A 24,436-nucleotide genomic window follows, 5' to 3' on the forward strand; every position below is an offset into this window, starting at 1 on the left:
AAACTCTTGTATTTTAAAATAACTGAGGGTGAGACTATTAACTGATGACCAGGCTAACAATCATGAGAGGAAATAGATAGCAGAGCCAACCGTAGGTTGCGCGATGAGAGAAAGTAAAAGAGCAAATGGTTTGGGGATCAGCAGTAACTCATTGGAAGAGGAGCAGTGTACCTCTGGTGACACAATCGTGTTTGGTAAGGAATCTAACACTTGCAGCAAAATAAAGAAAACCAACAATGTCAAAGGTCGTGCAAAGTCAATGAACCAGGGGTCGAAAAAGTTTCAGAAAATATTCTAAGTGCCACAACTAGTAGAGAACAACGTGACTCTAACAGGAAAGTAGGAGACAACCTCATACAAGACATAATAGTTTTTAATGATACGCAAAAACGTACAGATTCTAATTTAAGAACCATGGAGGAGGGACATGGCCTCAAGCACAAACCGCAAAATGGTGTGACTCAAACCAACACATGCACACTCTGGGAGGGGAATCAACAGACGAAAAAGAATAAGAAGGACATCAAAAACAAAGACATTAGAAGGTTTTTCAGGCCTTGTGTTGCGGATAAGGATACATTGAGCGAAGGGGAAAGGTTTCATAATGAAGGAGATAGTATGAGAATCTCAGAACTGGTTTGCAACAGGGCAACAGAAAGTCATGTGTGCCCATTGAGAAATGATGATGGGAAAATGACATGTATGTAACAGTAAAAGATGACAACAGTAGGACATCAGGAAATATGACAACTGTATTGGGTTATAGTGGGTGGAGGAAAGATAGAAACACTAGGCAGTGTTCAACAGAAGCTGGTCAAGAAGTGACTCAACCGATAATATTTGAATCAGTGTTCGAGGGGGAGAGGATATTCCGCTTAACAGGGCAGGAATAATGTCTATATTTGCTGTTGCTCCTGAACTGATGAACATTTTCTCCTCTGATATACAATTCGTGCATCTGTTTGACAATTTGTTTGTGGGGAAATCGGCTGTTCATTTCTATTCAAAATTGATCGAGAATCTTGTGTTTGAGTGATAGGATGAAATCCTGAAAAGTTATCATTTTCGACATAAGATGTACAAGTCTGAAAAAAGAACCAATTTACTTGGGGCAGACAATGGTACAATTAACATAAAATGCTCTGTTAATAATGAAGGGCAGAGGCAGGTTAGTTTTGACCAAGAACCAGCTTGCTGGGCATGGCTGGCAACCACTCTCTCTATGTCTTTCGGCACAAGACCATGCTTTGGGAAAAAGGAAGGTAAAGTGTTGAGCTGGAAGCCTCTTGGGCACAACAGCTTTCTTAGCTCTGACATAAGAGGCATTGTTGCCTGCTATAACATTGTGCTAATTTAAGAGACGCGGTTGAATTCTGCCCCTGTCCTAGATGGGTGCATAATAATACTAAGTATGCAAAGAAAGGGAAGAAGGGTAGGCATATCGGGGGAGTCTCACTGCAACAAAAAACAACCAGGGTCGAGCCATCAAAAAAATCAACATGGTCTCGAATCAGTGTTTGCCATGGTAGTGGTCGGCCTGCTAGACGGGAAGGAAACTAGTTTATTGTTCATAAATGTCTCCTTCAACCCCGTTCGTGGTTGACATGGAATGAGCCATCAATGAAATAGAGAATGTGCTGATAGACAGGTTTAGTAGGAACATCTCTTGACCAATATTCTTCCCAAAGGGACTCTAATTATCTGTGTCCCAAAATGTGGGTAACAGAAAGTGGGACACAGGTATGAGGCGATTTGGATAAGATTCCTAGCCAGATGGTGGTTTTGCCAATTGAATTCCATGTTTAGCACAGGGCCTAATTTGAAACCTACTTGGTTTGGCATTTCGTCAACTTTGGTCATTGTTTATATTTTCTTGGCTAATGTTGAACATAGTGATATAAGTAACTGTGAGGTTGTAAAGACAAGGGCCAGTGATCATGCTATTGCTGACATCATCCTTACTCATTTCATTAGGTGGAGGGGAGGGAAAGCAATCAAGGTGTAAGAATCTGGTGACAAATGCATCAGGAAACAGAGAATCTCAGTTCAGCAAAAACAATGAGAAAGTGAACTGCTGGTTGGTAAAATGTTGGGACAGCTTAACAGAAGAAGAAAAGAACCGTCACTCCTCAACCCCAGAATTTCGGAATACATTACCTATGTTAAAAACTGGGACCACTTTGCAAAAACGCTGTTTGCGGATAATAAAGGGCATCATTTAGACATGCTTATAAACTTAAAGAAGCGTGTGATGAGATCCAATATTAGGAGATTAATTAAATCAACACTCCTAGATTGGGCTCAGTAAAAAATGGAAATACATACTTTGAAGCAGAGACATAAGAACTAGTTGAGGAATTATAGGAATCAAAAATATATAAAGGAGAATCTAGATGTTCTAGTGAACATTCAAAACAAAGATGCCAGATCGATCTGGTGGAAATTAAACAACAACAACGAGGCACTAATAAAACATCAGTCCTCTTGTGTGGCAGAAGGTGACTGAGTAAACTATTTCACTGCCAAGTTTAACAGTGATTAAATCCAGTTTGTCAAAGTGTCACCTCGAAATGTAACTGTCCAGGTAGTAGGGTCATACAATTCGGACCTATTTGAGATCAATAAAGGAATTCCAGAGCTTGCAGCCCTGACGGTATAGCAGATGGCTTACTGAAAAGCAACGTAGAGTTATGGACCGAGATATTATTCAGATTGTTCACTCGGGTGGTAAGATCTGGCATAATACCAGTATCATGCAAACAGGCAATTACCATTCCCATTTATACAAAAGGTATAAGAGATGAACCCACAAGTTATCGAACCATCCCATTAATAGACGCTTCATCAAACATATAAGCGACTCTTGTACTAAATGCCCTCACCAAGTGGGGTGAGAACAAACAGAGGTTCAGTTCATTACTGACAGGTTGCAGGAAAGGAGAAGGCACTGTAGTGGGCAGCTTGGCCCTGGCCGCCTTTATGTCTCAAGCTGGTGGAGACACAGCAATAACGCTATACGTGGAGGGCATGGATCTTTCTTCAGCCTTTGAAAATGTATTTATTTATTTATAACACACGGGAAACCTACAGGTATCGTGGCACCCTAACAAAAACACTGGACGTAGAGTGGACAGGACATTCGGAGTGCACTTGGCTAGGCAATTCCTGGGAGGATGCTCAGTGTAATGAAATAACTCTACATTGTAGAGAAATCTGACAACGTGGGGGATAGATCCTGGCCTGCTACAAATACTCAGGGGTGGCTCGTCCATAATGGGTGAGGGGGCATCGACCCACCAGGTTTGGCTCCCTCTCACCCATTATGGAGAAGCCAGCCCAGGGAAATACGAGCACCCGCTCAGCTGTTTTTTTCAGCTGAGGGAGTGCTCTTAACTTAAAGTTCCCTAGACGTGCAAGCTCAATAAGCCATGCCCGGGTGGGGGCGTTTGCTTCCCCAGTCTTGCATGGCTCATTGGAAATGCTGGCTGGGGAACTGGATGTCTGTATGTGCAAGCAATTCTCCTGCGCTTCCTCGCACATACAGACAGAGGAGGCTGGAGTGGGGCATCTCATCACCCACGCTCAGACCCCGCTACGCATGAGCAGAAACCAGGAAGCTTCCTGATTCAGGTTCATGCCAGCAGGGGCCTGAGCACTGGTGAGCAAAGACCCGCGGCAGAAGGTACATTTGTTTACTTTCTGTGTTTTTAAATTAAATTATGTGTATGAATGCATGCTTGTGTTGTTAGGTAAACAAATGTATGAGGATGGATACTGGTGTGCATGAGAGCATGATTACTGTGTGCATGTTGTGTAAATGTGTGTTTGTATGTTCATTTATTTTTTTATTTCAATATGTGTATGGATGTGTGTATGCTTGTGTTATGAGTGAGTGCATGATGGGTGCTCGTGTGAATGAGACAGAGTGCTTGCAGTGTGTATGTTGTATAAATGTGTGCATTTGTATGTTCATTTATTTATTTAAATATGTGTATGGATGCATGTATGCTTGTGGTATGAGTGAGTGTATGATGGATGTTTGTATGAATGAAACAGAGAGAGTTTGCCGTGCGTGTGTTGTGTAAATGTGTGTTTGTATGTTTATTAATTATTTAAATATGTGTATGGATGTGTGTATGCTTGTGTTATGAGTGAGTTCATGATGGGTGCTCGTGACTGTGAATGAGACAGAGAGTGCTTGCTGTGTGTATGTTTTGTAAATGTGTGTGTATGTGTTTGTGCTTGTCCGAGATGATTTTGGTGAATGGGAGTAGGAGGTCTGTACAACAAAGGCATTTTTTTTTTTTTTTTTTTTTGTTTTATTGGTTTGACAAAGTTAAACCTTTAACATTCCCTTAACAATCCCTCCTCAAAGAGGTGGAGGCCCCCCTAAAAATAGGGTCGAGTTCCAAAATCTCTAAATGATCGTCCCTAGGCCGGAGGCACTAGTTATTTGGGTGGCATCCACCTCAGATTCCCCCTCCTCCCGCTCCAGATTCAAAGATTCAACAAATTTCAGAGCATCCAAGGTACGGCCCACTTTCTCAGCTGTGATGAGCCTTTCCCAATACTCTTCTTCATTCTCCTCCGTGATCAGACTCGTATAATTTCCCATATACATCAACCGAATCAGTTTAAGGTTCGGGCAAGTCAACATCACATGCCTTATAGTTTCCAATTGGGCCTTCTTTCTGCAAAATCTACAGTGTGCTAGTGATTTGTCAATTTGCCTTCTGCGCCACCTTATTTCTCTCGAGTGCCAGATGTTAAACCTACAGCGCATGAGCAGATCTCGATAGTGCTGTGAGGGGAATTTCATCAAATATGGAGGTAATAAATTCAGGACTTTGCGTTCCCAGATGACATTGTGACATAGGTCTCGTGCTGATTTCTTTTCCTGTGTTTCCTCCCAATCTTTTTCCCGATTTGTTCTTTTAGCCTTTTCTGGATTGTTTTTCAGAGTATCTTCGGAAATCGACAGGTGTTTCAAAGTATCTTCACACCTCTTTTTCCAGTCTTGGAGAATTGAATCACTACTGGAATCGCCTAGCTTTGCTAGGATTCTGAATGGTGCAGGTGGATTATCTAAGATGCACTTTCTATAGAGGGATAATGATTTCCACGTCGTGATTGAAATGATGGATTGCAGTCTTAATTCCATTCTTATAAATTCCAGGGGTAATGAATTCGGAAGGCGCAAAATCTTTCGCCAGAAGTAGGCTTCACATTGGTTCCAGACCTCCCAACGTAGGGCTAAAAGAGCCTCGGCTCCATATGTGATGACGGCTACTACCTTTTGCTTGTAGAAGGTTATAACCGGCAATAAAGAGAATTTCCCATATCTGCGATGTACAAGTAGCCCTTGGTTAACCAGACTTTTTAGTTTTTCTCTGATCAGAGTATAATGTGCCTGCTCATTATAGCTTCGGTTAATTCTTATCCCAAGGTAGATCGTAGTATCGACCACTGCCAGTTTTTCTTTATTTAACGACCATGAGTATATTTTCCCTGCCAATTTCTTTCCGTGACTTGATTTCATGGTCAGGATCATTGATTTTTTTGCGTTTACTTTCATATCATTCGTTTTCAGATATTCATTAAAGGCCTCAATCCTGCGCTGAAGACCTATCGGCGTCTGATCCATGAACACTGCATCATCCGCATAGAGCATCCATGGTATATCTATGCCATTGATCTTCGGAGGGAAGGCCCGGATCCGATCTTGTGAGGATTTCATATCAGCCATGTAAAGTATGAAGAGAAAAGGGGCAAGGGCACATCCCTGCTTAATGCCTCGGGATGTCTTGATCTTCCTTGATAGCCCACCATCTGCATTAATCTGAACTTGGATTGAGGTATCGGTGTACAATGCCTGGATTGCCTCCAGTAGGTCCACAGGGCATCCCCAAGCGTTCAGTTTAGCCCAGAGCCGTTCTCTGTTTATTCCATCAAACGCCTGCTCGAGATCAATAAAGGCCAGGTAGATAGTTGTTTTTCCTTTTAAGGCCTTCGCTTTTAGTATATTGATCAGGAACAGGTTAAGGCAGGTGCCCACTCCACTCACAAAGGCAGTTTGTCGCTCGTCTAGAATTCCGGCTTGAGCTGCCCAGTTCTTTAAATCACGTAGAAGGATGGAGGCAAAGAGCTTGCCAATGGAGTCTAGTAGCGCAATCGGCCTGTAATTTCTAGGGTTGCCACGATCACCTTTTTTAAAAATAGGCACAATGTAGGCCTCCGTCCACGTACTAGGTATTTGTTTAGTTCTCGCTATTTGTTTAAAGAGGGCGTGAATTAAATCAGACCAGCCTTCCATGCTTTCTTTTAACATTTTGTTGGAGACGCCGTCTGGTCCAGCCGCCCTAGAAGAGCTTAATTTTTTGATCAGCATTTGGATTTCTTCTTTATCAAAGATCAATGACCACGTAGCGTTTCCTGTTGTTTTTTCCGCAACCTTTCCCTCAGTTTTTCCTTTGAACAGGGCAGTATAATGGTCGAACCAGTTTTTCTCGGAGACTTGGTTAATACCTATGGCCGATTGGTTTGAGTCTCTGTTATTAATAAGATCCCATGTACTTTTTGTATTGTTAGCTGCTAAGGCTGTCATCATGTGTTCTGCGTCACTTTGAGTTCTTTGATATCTGGTTGATTTTAGCCAGTTCTTGTAGATTTGACGGCATTTTCTTTCCCGATCACATTTGTCTAGGCTATGAGATTTTTTAATACGCCTAAGGTCAGCTCTGTATCTTTTTCGTCTGGCGACTACAAATTCATTAAAGGCGTGTTTCTTCTTTATTTGCTTCAGCTTAGATGGATCATACTGAACCTCATAGGCTTTAAACAGCCATTTATAATCGACCACCTCTTTGCCCTTTTCTACAGCTTCCTGGAAGTTTTTCACCAGTGTTGGAATAATCTGGTCTTTAAGTCGCAGTCTGTTTCTTCCCCATGATATCTCAGTTTCCATCACTTTTCCTCCCCTTGGGAGAGTTCTTGAATTCCATGCAAGCTCAGTTTCCAGAAGAGAGTGATCACTATTTGCTTGCTTGATCACTCGGAACGAATTTATCCGGGCCAGCGTATCTCTTCCCACAAAGCAATAGTCCAAGCAAGCTCTCAATTTTCCACTGTGCCAAGTGTCGGCCCCCATTAGATCACCCTTTGTTTGGCTATTTAGCATCATCATATCCCGTGTGCCCATTTCCGTCATCCATTGGCTTTCTTTTCCTATAAGATTTTCTATCTCTTTAATTTTTCCCCTTGTATCTAGGAGCTTGATGTTTAAATCACCATTCAGTAATATAAGCTGATCTTCTTCCTCCGTCATGGACTTGTCAATGGCTTTCGTGATTGATTTTAGGTATGCCCCTGGGTTTGGCATTTTTTCCCTCCAGTATGTGTTAATCAATAGCAATTTAGTCGTCTCTTCCTGATTTTCTATTGTAGAGGCTATTTTCAATATTTGGACATAAGGATTTGGCATTTCGTACTTGAGTATTTGAAGGTTGCTATCGATTTTTTTTAGTACCAGTAAGCCAGCAAACGGTCGACCTTTTAGCCCCTTCTTTGCCGGATTGAAGAAGACTTCAAATCCTTCACATATCGGGGGTTCACACAGCCATGATTCTTGGATACAGATGAGATCATATTTAGTCAAGAAAGCGCTTTCCGTCGAGAACAGATGATGGAATCCTCTGGTATTCCATGAGGCACAGCGAACAGATCCCTGTCCAGCTTCCTCATTCTATTGTTTCTTTTTTGAGTTGTGATCATTTGACAAGTGGTACCGAACATTTGATTTAATCTCAAATTTGTTTTCATTTATTTTGTCCTTTCTTGGGTTTTGTGAATTATCAACCGTGAACCTCAAGGTTTTTAAGTTTTCGACGTTTTCTTTAGTGCTGTGTAAGTGGCTTTCGGGGTTTTTGATACCTTCTTTTTCGTTTTCTTTCGAAGTCTTCCTCTTATTTTCCTCTTTTTCTTGTCCATTTTCTCCCCACCTTTTCCCCGTTGATTCTTTTTCGGTGTAGGATGAGTACTCATTATTTTCCTTTTTTCTATCCTTTGCGGTTATATCGGTACTATCAGGCTTAAAGTCATCCTCCAATTCTGTTACGGGGAATCCCTTTCTTTTTAGGATATCAGCAGCCTTCAGAAATTTCTGCTTGATGTCATTTGAGTTGAGATGTAATATAACTTGGTCCATTCTCTGTTCTTTTGGGAATTCCACAATTTTGATATCTTTAGTAGTTATCATGCGTAGAGCTGATGTTTGGTTGCAAAGTGAGACAACGTAGCTCCTGTTGAGCAAAGCCCTTCTTGGACCATTTGATGTCGTCACTAATTTCAGACAGCATTCTTTTGATGGAGCTGTCCTCGAGGGGGGAGCGGTCGCTTTTGTTTCTTTAGTGCTCTTCTTTGTTTCTTTAATTCTATTTTTACCATCTTGTTTTAGATGAGAGTTTTCAAGGTGAAATTGTACCCTTTTTTCTTTGGTAGCCAACATTTGTCTTTTTTGCTCTAAGGTTTTGAAGTTAGCAAAGTTGTCATCAGCCTCGTTGAATTCTTCTATTTCCCACGAGTCGGATCGGGTTTTTTTCTCTTTTAAGATTATCGGCAGGATATCTCGTTGGGGTATCTTACGATTGGGGGGGTTAGAACTCCTCTCCGCCAGCTCCCAGTTGTCCATAGTTTCCCATTCTGATGGGCTGATGCATTGCCATTTTTCATCCTCTCTATAGTCTTCCATAATGTCAATCAAATCACTTAGGTCTTCTCGTTGGTATGACTCATCTCCATTTACCTTCTTGGTCGGAGTCGGGTCTTGCCCCCCTCCCACTTCCTTTGCATTCGTATCTGCCGAAATGTTTGTATCTCCCATTGCCAGTTCTCTCCTCGGCTTCTTTGCCTGTTGGGGATTTTCTCGTCTTGGTGGTGTTCTTAGATTCCTTAAAAAAGCCCTCGAGCCATTTGTCTTCCGTTTTAAGCCTTCATTTTTAGTTTTTTTTCCATTTTCGTTGGGTTTTGTCTTCAGCTCACTTTCCTTATCTAAGAGCAGGTCTTTGGATGTCCCACCTCTAAAGATAGCGAAGTTTGTTTTTTCTGATTGTAGTTTAATATCAAAGGTTCTCATCCCCTTACAGCCAGGAGAGATCAATATTACCTCTTTGGTCATTTGCTCATTTTGCATAGGTTGATATGGTTTAATTTTGCTCAGTTTCATGGGACCTTTACCTCGACGCGGATTTTCAACCAAGCTTATCTCATCTTTTTCCTGTTTACATAGATTTCGCATCCACTTGCAGTCTTCCAGAACCGCCTCCATCAATAGGGACTTATCGTTAGCATCTCTCCTTGCTAGATCCGTAAGGCGATTTTGCCATGTGAGCGATTTTTTGGCTTCTTTGTCCATTCGTACATTTAAATTCCTCAAGGACAATTCTGTTTGTATGTTTGCCTCTTTGATTTGTATGTTAGTAGTGGTCATCTCTTTCACAGAATCATTTATCATCTCATACAGTTTTAGGTATGGGGCCAGTGTGATGTTCAAAGAGGTCATAATCACTTGCTGAAGGTGTTTCATATCCTTTTCTCTGGTCATTTGGTAAGCGTCTTTAATTAGGTGTGTAATTTGGTCTTTCGTAGAAGTTTCAGAACACTGCTCTTGACCGTCCAACACAGAATGGCCTTGTGGTTTTGAGCTTGTCGGTCTCTCTTCGAGGCATGGATTTCTCCTCTCCGTTAAAGATCTTTGTAATAGGGTCAGTGGCCTAGGGTCTCTTTGGGGTTTTGCAACGAGGAGCTCAGCCTCCGCGACCTCCGACTCCAGAGAGCTCCCTTTTATTTGATCCTTTTCGAGTTCAGCCATTTTTTCGCTTATTATCGAGAAGCTCCTCCTTTTTTCTCTCTCTATTTTCCCCGTCAAAAGGGTAAGGTCTTGCATGATTTTGCTAGCTAAATTTGAGTTGCTCAGATTAGCTAGTGGCAACATTGTCATTCCCTCAGTACCTGTAATTTTTGACGGAATTTCGCTTTCAAAATTCCACAGGGTTTCCTTTTCTAGTCTGGCCTTTGGGGGGAGCATCCCCTTTGGATAGGGCGACTCCGGCATATCTCTATGGAGGGTCCAAGAAGGAAATTGATGGGCCGTTAGGTCGTTTGGTATCAGGGCAGTTGCCTCCTGCTGGATGTTATTTTGGGGGGTCTTTTCCTTGAGCCACAGACCTCTGTTCTCCTCCCTGTATGGCTGGAAGATGTCACTTATTGTTGTGGGTTCTTCCATGGCTCTCAGATGTTGTTTATTTTTCTCTGTTTCCCTGTTGGGATCTGGCGAAGCTTTCTCCCATAATTCTAAGTCTTTTGTGGTCCATTGAACCTCCTTTTCCCAGACAGACTCATAGAGTAAAGGTCTGTTTGTAATTTCCTTTAGAGTCAAAGTAGGGGAGGTCAATGGCAGACTAGAGTTTCCATCCGAAATGCTTTCGCACATATTTAGTATAGGTGCAGTTCCATAATTGGCTGCATCATAAGTCGGCATGTGTATAGTGTCAATTCCCTTCCTTAGGGAAATTGCAGGTGGTATCGAATCACGTGAGTCTCTCCATATTTCAAGGTTGCTAGGTTGATCTAATGTATCCGTTGTCTCTTCAGGGCTCAGATTAGCCGAGAGAACTGGGCTTTTCTCGGATGATACCCCTACCATTTGGTTTACTTCAACTAAGCTTTTTTCTTTGTCTCTTGGGGACACAGTGTTGGTCGTTTTACTCAGATATCTTTCACCAGAAATTAAATCAGACTTCTTAGCCTGGTCGGCATCCTCGTGCGGGTTCGATGTTTCAAAGGGGGGAGAAGGGTGACTTATAGGTTCTTTGACAGTAGGAACTGTGCAAGCCATAGGTAGAACAGGCGATTTTGGAACTAGCCGCACAGGGTCTTCTATAGCCATACCCAGCCTTTTCTCACTACCTATATCGATCGTTGGGGCCCCCATAGATGAGCTTTTCCGCTTCTTGGTGCAGAAAGGTAGGCGAGATTGTTTCAGCGTTGACATATTCTGTACACACTCTGGGCTGGCATTTGCTTCCGGAAGTGGTGTAAATTTTTGCCTTACCTGCAGGCGAGTTCGCACGGCTGTTCCTTGTGACTCCATGTGTACAGCCGTAGGTTTCATCCTGTAGTGCAGCTCCTCGGTGTGAGCTTTATTTCCTCAGCTCCGCCTGTCGTTACAGTAGGCTATTACTTACGCAGCCCAGCAGCCAAACAGCACAACAGCAGGATACTCCGTTGAGTTGATGCCCTTTGCGCGCTCGGGCTTAGCGCCGCAAGGGTGCTTGGGAAGTCCTTATATACTTCCTGGAGGCGGTGCACGGGGGCGGGAAAGGGGCGGAGCTGGATTCGCACTTCTCTCTCCTTCTCTCTCCTTCTGTGCGCCGCTCCTCGCTCTCCTCGCTCTCCTCGCTCTCCTCGTTCTCCTCGCAGCAACAGCAACAGCTGATTAGGGCCGTAAATGCAGCCACAGCACAACAGCAGGATACTCCGTTGAGTCGATGCCCTTTGCGCGCTCGGGCTTTTTAAACAGGCCTTTTTTTTGTGCACCCCCTCTTCCCACTGGCCAAAGTAAGTTCTCCTTCTGAGGTGCTCTGGGGCCCAGGGCACAGGGATGGCATTTTTTTTACTGGACATCTATAATAGATGTCTAGGACAAAATACCATACCTGCCCCCTGCCCCTCCAGCTCCTTGCATACATACATAATGACTTTGATTGTGTTTGTGTGTGTTTGGCGCTGTGGGCGCCGGAGACAGGCATTGTATTTTTACTGAACATCTATGATAGATGTCCAGTAAAAATACCATCCCGTACCCTGCACCCCCAGTGACAGACGTGTCATTTCTTTTACTGGCCATCTATGAAAGATCTCCAATAAAAAAAAAATGCCTTACCCCAATGCCCCCCAGCGCCTCGCATACACACAATCACATTTATTGTGTGTGTGTGAGGCACTTGGGCCCAGGGGGCAGGCATGGCATTTTTTACTGGATTATCCCAGTGAAGAATGCCAGCCCAGTCCACTGGGATTCCTAGCGCCTCACATACAATGGCAAGCCTGATCCCGAAGCCCTCCAGTGCCTTGCATGTACACACAACTGATTATCTGTGCATGTGAGGCACTTCAGGGCAATGAGGGAAGGAATTACTTTTGTTAATGGGCATCTGATAGATTCCCAGTAAAACATGCTACTACCAGCCCCCCCCAGAACCTTGCATTTACACAATTAGTGTGTGCCTGTGAGGCGCTGGGGCCTCAGATTACAGGTATGGCAGTTTTTCTTTGGCATCTATGCCCAATACCATATGCCATAACTGTACCCTGGCACCGCAGCTCCTGACACGCATCTGCACCCTGAGACCCCAGCACCTCGCAATGACACGTAATCACATTTATCATAAATGTGATTATGTCTGACCACAAGGCGCTGGCACACCATGGAGCAGGCTAGCATGATAAGTGTTATTATGTAGCTAGATTTGCATTTTAATGCAGCCAGTCTAGCTATTTCTTACTGTGTTATGACATTTTAAATTGGGCATCTTTGATAACGCAAGCATGATAAGTTTTATTATGTAGTTCGACTGGCATTTTAGTCCAGCCAGTTTCGACATGATTTCATACTTTGGCATGCATTTTTAATGGTAAAGCCAACTGGAGCATGTTCTTACGTGGGGATACTGCCATATATTGGCAGAACAAACATGGACATGTTTTCTTATAGTATCATTACTGGCATTATGCACAAAGCAGACCTGAGTATGTTCTTATATGGCAATAATAGGGTATAATGTTGCAGTCAGCATGGCAATGTATGGGCACAACCAGTGGGAAAATATTTTATACTCGCACATATTGTGGGAAAAGGCATTATGAAAATGTATTGGATAAATGTTCCTATGTTGGTGACTTGCATCTATAGGATTGTTTTAAAGAGTTACCCTACAAAACCCAATTATTTCAAAATAATTCTCGGAGGAGAACCCTGCCGAACACCCTTTGAGTGGTGTGGACTCCCTCGTCACGCTCGGTCGCTCTGGCATATATGGGACAAATATTTACACTCCTCCAGGTAAAAAATTCACCAGCCACCACCGCAAATACTTCAGTTACTGTACTCTAACAATGAAGCTAGTGTCAGGCTGAATACAGAGGGTGACCTGTCCAGCTCTATACCCATGGGGAAGGGCGTCTGTCAGGTTTGCGTGATTTGTACAAAGCTGACCTTTGGGATGAAAGCATTGGGTGAGGTTGATTTCCCCCAAAATATGGTATGTGGATGATTTGATCTTGAAGGACTTCACGCCAGCAGGACTGCAGAGGTCACTGAATGGTATGATGTCTTATTTAAGTGAGAATAAACTGGTCATTAGCCCAGCAAAATCACTGATAATGGCCATCAGTGGTAAGAGAAAGAGGAAACAGTATGTCTGCGTAATATATAAGGTAAGAGTGGTAGAGGCTGAATGATTCTGTTAGCTGGGCTTCTTGTTTTCCATGAAAGATGTGCTTAATAGGCACAAAAAGATAATAGAGAAAGTAAGATCTTGTATATCACTGATGAAGTCTATCAAGCATATTTAATGGGCAATCTCACTTGTTCCGTTAATAGACTTTTACTGCCTGAAGTTCGCCTCCGGGGTCCTTTACCGAATATCATTGGTTGCCCTCACTAATAGAAAGTACTTAGATTGTCTTGAGGGTCACATTCTGAAGGAGGTCATGGGTTTGTCAAAATTGGTGCTCGTCAGTGTCATCCGATTGGAGTTAGGTCTACAATCATGGTGGGGGCAATACATGCATAAACGCATCTCTATGCACAAGAAGGTTACCAATATGGAAAACACCAGCTTGGGCTCACACCTACGAGAAATGCTGAAGAAGGACTCCAATGTCCTCCTCTGCAAATTGAAATAACGTTTCGTTGGATTTATGAAAACAGTCGACATAACGTGCTTGGACTCTCAGCAGGTTATGAAAAAAATGGAAAGGTTGGATAATATAACTGACAAATGAGGACCTTGATAGGTTGAAATTTTACAGAAATAAAGGCCCATTTTTATGCACCGTGGAGCGATATTAGACCCTACTTGTGCTAAATTCCCTCACAGCAGTTCTGTATATGGTGCCTAAGGGTCAGGTTATGGGCCGTAGATTAAAAAAAAGTCCCTAAGGAACTCTGAATGTGCAGACTGTGTAAGTCAAATTGTATGGAGTCATTATATCTCGTTGTTATGGAATGTCTGCAGATTGTTACTTCTAGGATTAAAGTTTTGGGACCATTCGTACATTCAACATCAGCTGTGCTATCAACGAGCCTGTGAAATAGACTAATGACTGGAACACACGTGTCTCTCTTTTTGACTCTGATCAGATTTTGAAGAAAATCTTTGCAGAACTGAATCTGGCATTAGATCAAGGAGAAGAACTTCTTGAGAGTCTTGAGTAGCAGGAAGTGGATATGCTGCATACGGACACATGTTTAAAAAATGTTGATATGGATTGCGACTATGAATTTAGATACATGTTTTAATTTTGGTATGGATTGTCACTATAATATTTCGCTGGCAAGAGAGACATGTGTAGTGAACCTATGGTATGATGTGTAAGCGGTAATTGTGATATTTCTTTGTTGTCTTTTTGTGTATGGTATCTTGTTTGCTATAAACACAAATCAAAAAAAGGTAAACAAAGAAAAAAAGAAAATTGAGCTAGACAGGGGAAAAAGGTTTCCTTTCTGTCCTTATGGAATGATATAGAAAAGGTGCATGTGATGTCACTGCCACTCTTGTCTTTCTTCTTGGCTTCTTTACTGCATTCAGGACAGTGAACCACAACACCCTCCTGCACTGTCTAAGCACCAGAGCACATGTAGCTCCTGATTAATGTCCCAGTTTAGTTCTTTTCTCTCTGGCAGAAGTCAGAATATCAGCAGGCAACCTTCTCTTTGCAGTCGACAAATCTGTCTGGCAGTGTCCCCATAAGACTGCCATTCACATTTCCGCCGGCCTCTCTTCTCTTTGCTCAGCTACGTCCATGTCCATTTCCATTCAAATAGGGATGATAATCAGTTTTACATCCACATGAACATTCTTCTCCAGTTAAGGAAGTGAATAGATGCTCTAAAAATGGAATATCATGTAATTGGCTCCAACCTAATCAATCAAGACTGATACCCTATCCTTGGTCCCGCCTATAATCCTAGGAAATCACTCCCCTTTTTGACTCTCCAATGTTTATTGCACCCATATCGCCATCTCCTTCCGCTTTAGAAACCTGTGGACCTTTATTTACTGTGCATTGTCCTTGCTCCTAGTATGAACTCGATGCAAAATGTATGAGGTCAATATGCAGTATTTAAATGTTCATAAACCTTCCTCCTGGTAAAGCTAAATTCCATTCTAGTGGGACCTTTTATTAGTGCCCACATCAACCCATCCCAATTCACTCTTTGCCAAGTTGCCCTTTCACTGGATCTGCACATGCCTGGCTACACAGAATGCAGCAGTCTGTTTTGTTTTCGGCCCCTTCAAAATTGAGTCCCTTCCTCTGCCCTGCCTCTCTCCATTGGATCTTGATAAATAAACAGATCATTTAATACCTAGATTCTGAGCCACAAACCCCTCAATCGTCCTGGTCCCTCTACTCTCTGTGTCAACATCCATCCCTATGCAACTGAGCATCTTATTAGATACTCTGACAAATTCCAACTGACCATACCCAACTTCACCTACCCCACTTGAGGAGGAAGATGGCGTGTTGTCTTCGGCACCGTGGAACCATCTATCCCTCTTCCTCCATTCAGAAACAAAGTACCTTAGATCCAGTGCTTAACTAAACATCTCCCTATTCAAAGAATACTCAGCTTCCTCCTAGTTCTAAGCTGTGAAGGTCAGCATATCCACAGTGTGCTCTATGTAAATGATCTTGCTCACTCAGATCATGGTTTGCCATCCTGTTCTTTAATGAAAGATATTTATGATCAATCAAATTAATGATGACTGGCTTAAATCCGCTCATGATATACGAAGGGAATCCATTGATGTATTTTTGTATCTATTCTGACAGCTTTATTACAGACCAAAAATGGTCAAATATATTCCTTTGGCAAAAATAATGTTTGTATATTCCTTTAATCACAATGGAATCAAACGATTGACATTATATATACATTGGGAAAACAAATAAACGGAAATAAACACTGTAAGGGGGACATTAATATGATTTCTTTATTTGTGTGAAACCTATGAAAATCATAAAAGATTATTTTATGACAGTACATGAAGTAATCCTACAATTGAAAATGATTTGCTTCTTACATTTCAAAATAAACTTTGACCACCGAAATACTCTCTACCTGACAGGAAATCCAAACGACGATACAATTGTGTTTTATAATAATTGACATATTTTATATAAAACTTGGATTATTAGATTTGTACTTTCAAAGCAATGTAGGAACAGTTTGTATTTTATTGTATTTATTGGGTATTTATAATGCACATATACACAATGTGTTTCAATGTGTCACACTTATCTTAAAAGAGTATTTTTTCAATTACAAATGCTAACACACCATGGGCCTCATTACTAGTCCGGCGGTTGCCGCGCCGGAAAAACCGGCAGGCTGCCGCTGGACCCGAAATACCATTCCGCCTCCGTGATTGACGGAATCACCGGGGTATTACACCCCCGGTGACCCGGTATTTCCGGAGGCGGAATTCCGTAAATCCCCATTCCCATGGAGTCCAATAGGCTCCATGGGGATGGGGACAATGGAAACACTGGTTCTGTCTATGACGGTGCAGGTTTTTCCTTTTCCGCCTGCAGGCGGGTGGCTTAACTCTGTGACACCTCCCTCCTGCAGAACTCGAAATCAGCCGGTAAGGAAACAACGGTGGCAGCAGATTTACTGCCACCATTTTTTCTGGACCGGCAGACTCGTAATGAGGCCCATCATGTCTCTGATATGTGATTTAACTTTGCCAATGCTTCTTATAGGCAACCATCTTGAATTATTCACTGGTTTGCCCATTGTCCCCGAGACCATCCCAAACATTGTGGGGCCGATTCATGGAACAAACGTGCGCCGAAAATCTTTGCGCAAGCAGGCGCAAGCGGAAAAAAACAGGCGCACGCGCACGCGTGCGATTCATGGAAGTCCCTGCGCGTGTACACCTCGGGATGTGCGCCAAACCCGTGCATGGCGCACAAGTCACTGCAACATCCTGAAAGGCGTGCGCGACGCGCACATTGAAAGCGCACAACCTCGGCGCATACACCAGAAAGTGAGCGGGACACGGGGCGTAACGCGCGGAATGGGGAACAACGCGCGAAAATAAGGGCGTAACTGGGGATGTACTGCAGGGAAGCAGACGGAACGCCCACACGCACTCGAACCACACGTATTCTTGGAATCGAATAGGGCAAAGCCACGCACAGCCAAAGACACGCACAAGCTGAAACACGTCCGCCACACGAAGGCAGGCGGTAGAGTCCCAGCGCATCACAAAAGTGGCAACATACAGCAATTGGGCCTGTGCGAGCGGGGTACGTGTATTTCGGGGGCGCGCGGGAAGTTACACACGTGATTGAGCGGGGTACGTGTATTTCGGGGGCGCGCGGGAAGTTACACACGCGATTGAGCGGGGTACGTGTATTTCGGGGGCGTGCGATAAGTTACACACGCGATTAAGCGGGGTACGTGTATTTCGGGGGCACGCGGGAAGTCACACACGCGATTGAGCGCGGAACGTGTATTTCGGGGGCGCGCGGGAAGTCACACGCGATTGAGCGGGGTACGTGTATTTCGGGGGCGCGCGGGAAGTTACACACGCGATTGAGCGGGGTACGTGTATTTCGGGGGCGCGCGGGAAGTTACACAAGCAATTGAGCGGGGTACGTGTATTTCGGGGGCGCGCGGGAAGTTACACACGCGATTGAGTGGGGTACGTGTATTTCGGGGGTGCGCGGGAAGTCACACACGCGATTGAGCGGGGTACGTGTATTACAGGGATGCGCGGGAAGTCACACACGCGATTGAGCGGGGTACGTCTATTTCGGGGCCGCGCGGGAAGTCACACACGCGATTGAGCGGGGTACGTGTATTTCGGGGGTGCGCGGGAAGTTACACACGCGATTGAGCGGGGTACGTGTATTCCAGGGGTGCGCGGGAAGTTCCACACGCGATCTCATCAGGGTACGTGAATTACAGGGGTGCGCCGGGAGCAGCACACTTGAATTGCACGTGTGGGTCCTCCCAGGTGTTCCCTCTACACCCTCCACGGCCCCTGCAGGTGGCTCACACCACAGGGGCCTACATGTCCTGCAGGCACCCCATCCACCATGGCCATGCCCACCAGCCAACCCACATGTCAACTTGCACTACTGCCCACCAACGCATGTCCCCCTGCACCCCCAGCCACCAGGGGCACCCACCACCAGGCCCCCACCCATGTCCAACTCATGTTCCCCACCCCCCCATCCCCCAGCAGTGCAGGGGCACCCACCACCAGGCCCCCACCCATGTCTCCCAGCACCCCCACCCCCCAGCCACCAGGGGCAGCCTCCATCAGGCCCCCACCCATGTCTCCCAGCACCCCCACCCCCCAGCCACCAGCGGCAGCCTCCACCAGGCCCCCACCCATGTCTCCCACCACCCCCACCCCCCAGCAGTACAGGGGCAGCCTCCACCAGGCCCCCACCCATGTCTCCCACCACCCCCACCCCCCAGCAGTGCAGGGGCAGCCTCCACCAGGCCCCCACCCATGTCTCCCACCACCCCCACCCCCCAGCACTGTGGGGCACCTGCCAGCAGGCCCCCACCCATGTCCAACTCATGTTCCCCACCACCCCCACCCCCCAGCACTGTGGGGCACCTGCCAGCAGGCCCCCACCCATGTCCAACTCATGTTCCCCACCACCCCCACCCCCCAGCACTGTGGGGCACCTGCCAGCAGGCCCCACCCATGTCTCCCACCACCCCCACCCCCAAGCCACCAGGGGCAGCCTCCACCAGGCCCCCACCCATGTCTCCCACCACCCCCACCCCCCACTCCCCAGGGGCAGCCTCCACCAGGCCCCCACCCATGTCTCCCACCCCCCCACCCCCCAGCAGTGCAGGGGCAGCCTCCACCAGGCCCCCACCCATGTCTCCCAGCACCCCCACCACCCAGCCACCAGGGGCAGCCTCCACCAGGCCCCCACCCATGTCTCCCACCACCCCCACCCCCCAGCAGTGCAGGGGCAGCCTCCACCAGGCCCCCACCCATGTCTCCCACCACCCCCACCCCCCAGCAATGCAGGGGCAGCCTCCACCAGGCCCCCACCCATGTCTCCCACCACCCCCACCCCCCAGCACTGTGGGGCACCTGCCAGCAGGCCCCCACCCATGTCTCCCAGCACCACCACCCGCCAGCCACCAGGGGCAGCCTCCACCAGGCCCCCACCCATGTCTCCCACCACCCCACCCCCCAGCAGTGCAGGGGCAGCCTCCACCAGGCCCCCACCCATGTCTCCCACCACCCCCACCCCCCAGCACTGTGGGGCACCTGCCAGCAGGCCCCCACCCATGTCCAACTCATGTTCCCACCACCCCCACCCCCCAGCACTGTGGGGCACCTGCCAGCAGGCCCCCACCCATGTCCAACGCATGTTCCCCACCACCCCCACCCCCCAGCAGTGCAGGGGCAGCCACCACCAGGCCCCACCCATGTCTCCCAGCACCCCCACCCCCCAGCCACCAGGGGCAGCCTCCACCAGGCCCCCACCCATGTCTCCCAGCACCTCCACCCCCCCAGTCACCAGGGGCAGCCTCCACCAGGCCCCCACCAATGTCTCCCACCACCCCAACCCCCCCAGTCACCAGGGGCAGCCTCCACCAGGCCCCCACCCATGTCTCCCACCACCCCCACCCCCCCAGTCACCAGGGGCAGCCTCCACCAGGCCCCCACCCATGTCTCCCACCACCCCCACCCCCCCAGTCACCAGGGGCAGCCTCCACCAGGCCCCCACCCATGTCTCCCACCACCCCCACCCCCCAGCAGTGCAGGGGCACCCACCACCAGGCCCCCACCCATGTCTCCCAGCACCCCCAACCCCCAGCCACCAGGGGCAGCCTCCACCATGCCCCCACCCATGTCTCCCACCACCCCCACCCTCCAGTCACCAGGGGCAGCATCCACCAGGCCCCCACCCATTGTCTCCCACCACCCCCACCCCCCCAGTCACCAGGGGCAGCCTCCACCAGGCCCCCACCCATGTCTCCCACCACCCCCACCCCCCAGCACTGTGGGGCACCTGCCAGCAGGCCCCCACCCATGTCCAACTCATGTTCCCCACCACCCCCACCCCCCAGCACTGTGGGGCACCTGCCAGCAGGCCCCACCCATGTCCAACGCATGTTCCCCACCACCCCCACCCCCCAGCAGTGCAGGGGCAGCCACTACCAGGCCCCCATCCATGTCTCCCAGCACCCCCACCCCCCAGCCACCAGGGGCAGCCTCCACCAGGCCCCCACCCATGTCTCCCAGCACCCCCACCCCCCCAGTCACCAGGGGCAGCCTCCACCAGGCCCCCACCCATGTCTCCCACCACCCCCACCCCCCAGCACTGTGGGGCACCTGCCAGCAGGCCCCAACAATGTCCAACGCATGTGGCCACCAACCCCACCCCCCAGCAGTGCAGGGGCAGCCTCCACCAGGCCCCCACCCATGTCTCACACCAACCCCCAGCCACCAGGGGCAGCCTCCACCAGGCCCCCACCCATGTCTCCCACCACCCCCAGCAGTGCAGGGGCACCCACCACCAGGCCCCCACCCATGTCTCCCAGCACCCCCACCCCCCAGCCACCAGGGGCAGCCTCCACCAGGCCCCCACCCATGTCTCCCAGCACCCCCACCCCCCAGCACTGTGGGGCACCTGCCAGCAGGCCCCCACCCATGTCCAACTCATGTTCCCTACCACCCCCACCCCCCAGCACTGTGGGGCACCTGCCAGCAGGCCCCACCCATGTCCAACACATGTTCCCCACCACCCCCACCCCCTGTTGTGTACGTGGTACACGTAACGCGCATGCGCGGCCCGCGAGCCGGCGCATGCGCGCCAGTTAATAAAGGCGGCGCCCGGCGGCAGTTCGCGCCGGAGCGCCGGAACAGGCGGACGTCTCCAGTGTCCGTTCTTGCGCGATCCATCTGCGCGCAGGGCCCAGATCTAGGAGGGGCCCGCACTCCACCACAGTGGGCCCTCCGATCACAACACTGGCGACGAGGAGGTACGGTCCACTTCCGTGCCCGACAACCACGGAGTGACGGAAGTCTACCGTGTCACGGACCCACGGAGCACCGGCGGCCATTTTCTCTTCCACCCGCTCCCCGTCACACGTGGCGACAGTGGTTGCGGCCCGACAGGGTGCTCGTGCGCCACTCGCCAACGGCGTCGGGAGTCACCAAAGAACAATTTTTGAAACGCCCACAGTCCTGCAGGCGCAAGACTGTGGCAACCGAGAAGAAAGAAGGGGATTTCGCACCCAACCCTACCACGAGGCCGAGACAAGCCATCCTCTCCCGAGACGGCCAACTGTGAGTACGTGGCACTGAAATGGGTGAAGGTGCCGACGATGAGGGTGCCGCAGCCCCAATCCCCCGCAGAGCTCGCAGCTCCCTGGCCCCCATGCCGGAATTCGATGCCACTGGCCCCCCGTCCAAACTAGGCCCGAAGTGGCTATTGTGGGTCAAAAGACTGGACATGTTCTTTAGGGCATCTGGGGTAGACGATGATGACGAAAAGATTGCAACCATGATCTATTCGGCAGGCGCAGAAGTCCACAAGATCTACGACTCCCTCGTCATCCCCGTGGTCACGTACGACGCGGTCAAGCAGGCACTCAAAGACCACTTCCTACCCATGGCCAATGTAGACTTTGACAGGTTTGTCATGGGCGCTGAGAGACAATTGGACGATGAGCCCCTAGACAAATTCTGCGCCCGCCTGAGACACCTGGCGACCTCCTGCAGATGGGCCGACAAGGAGGAAATGGTCCGCAACCAACTACTGCAGGGGTGCAGCTCCGGAAAACTTCGGAGGCAGGTATTGAGGGAGCCTGGCCTGACCCTCCAGCAGATTCTAGACCTGGGCAGAGCACATGAGCTAGCAGAGGCCAGAGGCGCGAAAATGGACGCTGCCTCGCGACCAGGACACAACGAAGAGGCGTTCGCAGTAGGGCGGTCGGCTGCGGGTAGGTCGAGATGGGCGCCGAAAAGGCCTGACACCACGTCCACACCAAGCAACGCCCCATCGTGCTCGAACTGTGGGTATGACCTCCCCCACAGCGGTGACTGCCCGGCGAAGTCGAAGACATGCGCCCGGTGCGGAACACCGGGTCATTTTGCCAGAGTGTGCCGTGCGGCTTCCCCGGTTGCAGCAGCGAGAGGACCAGAGAGAGTGGGGCGAGGTGGTACTCGCAGAGTGAGAGGCATCTCCTCGATTGATCAGGGCCTGCAAGACCTAGACCTCGCGGAAGAAGAAGAGGAGGAGGAAGAAGTCTTCTTCATCTCCAGCATCGCGAAAGGTCCCAGCACGAGGCGCCAACCCACGTGCACTGTCAACATCAATGACATTCCTACCCCCATCCTTATTGACACCGGAGCTTCAGTCTGCGTGCTAGCCACCAAACATTATGTAGCCCTGCCAGGCCCACCAGAACTGTCGACATCCACAGCAAGGATATATGCATTCGGTGGGGACACTCCCTTACCCATCCAGGGTGCGTTTGTCGCCCCAGTCTCTCATGGGCAAAACTCCATCAAAGCAAGATTCTTCGTCACCGACGTCAGCCCACATTCCTTGCTGAGCTGTGCAGCGTCGGAAGCGCTCGATATTGTCCATTTCACATTTGGGGTATACCACGCTGATCTGAAAAGCATGCTACACAAGTTCGAGAGTCTCTTCAAGGGCATCGGCAAACTGAACGCAGACCCTATTCGCCTGCACATCGACAAGTCTGTAAGGCCGACAGCCCTCAAACACCGCCGAATTCCCTTTCACCTGAGGGCCCAAGTGGAGGAGGAGTTGCAACAGCTGATTGACCGAGACATCATCGAACGGGTAGAAGGCCCCACCCCTTGGGTTTCGCCCATCGTAGTAGCCCCAAAGCCGAAACAACCAGGGGCCGTGCGCATCTGCGTGGACATGAGGCTCCCAAATGCCGCCATCAAAAGGGAGCGCCACCTCACACCCACCCTGGATGATATCGTCGGTGAACTCCAAGGAACCAAAGTCTTCTCCAAACTGGACCTCAGATCCGGCTACCATCAACTGGAACTGCACCCCGAGTCGAGGTACATTACGACGTTCACGACGCACGAGGGGTTGTACCAGTACAAGAGGCCTAACTTTGGGATCTCATCCGTGGCTGAGGTCTTCCAGAACGCCATAAGAGGAGCGTTGTCCGGTCTGAAGGGTGTCATTAACATGTCCGACGACATTTTAGTCTTCGCCAAGTTAGAGAGCGAACACCTTAAAAGGCTAGAGCGCACGTTTGAGAGGCTCCAGGCGGTAGGACTAACCCTGCACCGAGAAAAGTGCGAGTTCCTTAAAGACCGGCTGGAGTTCTTCGGGTTCACTTTTCATGCAGGCGGCATTTCCCCAGACCCTGGAAAGGTAAAAGACATAAGAGATGCGCCCCCACCCACATCTCCAGCAGAAGTTCGGAGCTTCTTGGGGATGGTCAATTACTGCGGCCGATTCATCAAAGACCTGGCCTCCCTATCAGAACCACTGAGGGCACTTACCAGAAATGACGTGCCGTGGCAATGGACAGCGACTGAACAAAGATCTTTCAATGCCATCAAAGAGGCCCTGTCAGAGCAGGAGACAATGGCCTATTTCCACCCCAGCCGGGAATCAGAGATCGTAGTTGACGCCAGCCCTGTAGGACTAGGGGCAGTCCTCATGCAGGCCGACGAACTGGGGGCCATGAGACCCATAGCGTATGCCAGCAAGGCCCTCACCGACACGGAAAGGCGCTATTCACAAATTGAGAGAGAGGCCCTTGCCATCCTATGGGGGTGCAAACACTTCAGGATATACATCCTCGGCAAACCGGTTGTCGTGGTCACAGACCATAAACCCCTGATTCCCATCCTGTCTGGCACATCTTCCAAGCCGCCTCCCCGTATCGAAAGATGGATGCTGTCACTCATCGAATACGGCGTCAAGCTGGTGTACCGCCCAGGCACCCATAATCCCGCGGACTACCTGTCCCGCCACCCAGGCACGAGAAACGCCCAGAGTCCCGTGGAGCTGTCTGACGCTGGGGACGCAGTGCATCTTGTCGTTGAATCAGCCCTGCCAGTGGCCCTGTCGAGGGAGGACATTGCAGATGACTCGAACT

The sequence above is a fragment of the Ambystoma mexicanum genome, chromosome 10, assembly GCF_040938575.1.
Source record: "Ambystoma mexicanum isolate Mex_15411 chromosome 10, UKY_AmexF1_1, whole genome shotgun sequence".
NCBI lineage: Eukaryota > Metazoa > Chordata > Amphibia > Caudata > Ambystomatidae > Ambystoma > Ambystoma mexicanum.